This window comes from Herpailurus yagouaroundi, unplaced genomic scaffold, assembly GCF_014898765.1.
Source record: "Herpailurus yagouaroundi ecotype Mexico unplaced genomic scaffold, PumYag 210, whole genome shotgun sequence".
Classification (NCBI taxonomy): Eukaryota; Metazoa; Chordata; class Mammalia; order Carnivora; family Felidae; genus Herpailurus; species Herpailurus yagouaroundi.
The window spans coordinates 6,829,098-6,829,583 of record NW_024412441.1 but is presented as its reverse complement, the minus strand read 5'-3'; positions in this window follow the sequence as shown (position 1 = coordinate 6,829,583).

Below are 486 nucleotides of genomic sequence, written 5' to 3'. Positions count from 1 at the left end.
ACTGGTGGAATAGGATTCAAACACTGAACTAAGGCCTATGCTCCCAGAGTTTGATGGTTAGGATAAAACCACATAAGTATGTGGTGTTTAATACAGTGCCCAACAAATGCCTGGCTCCCAAGCAGGAGCTCAGTTAATGTTAACTACCCCACTTTTGGGTTTTCAACCCACTCTCCTCATATTTATTTACCCACCAGTTCTTACTTCCCAAACACACATACCCGTATTTACACACTTCACTATTGTTACCATCTTAGGTGGGTAGATAACTAGCTATCAAACTTCTATTCATATATTCTTCCTCATAGGAAGGACTTAAACTCACATATGTACAAATGAGTCCAGGAACCAAACTCGGCTCTCTCTACATTACTCCAGGTAAATGTAAACTAAATACATACTCACTAATACTGGCTCTGGGTTACAAAATATACGCGTATGCATACCCTGGTTATACAGCCGAATTCAACTGAATAAAGCTGCTTC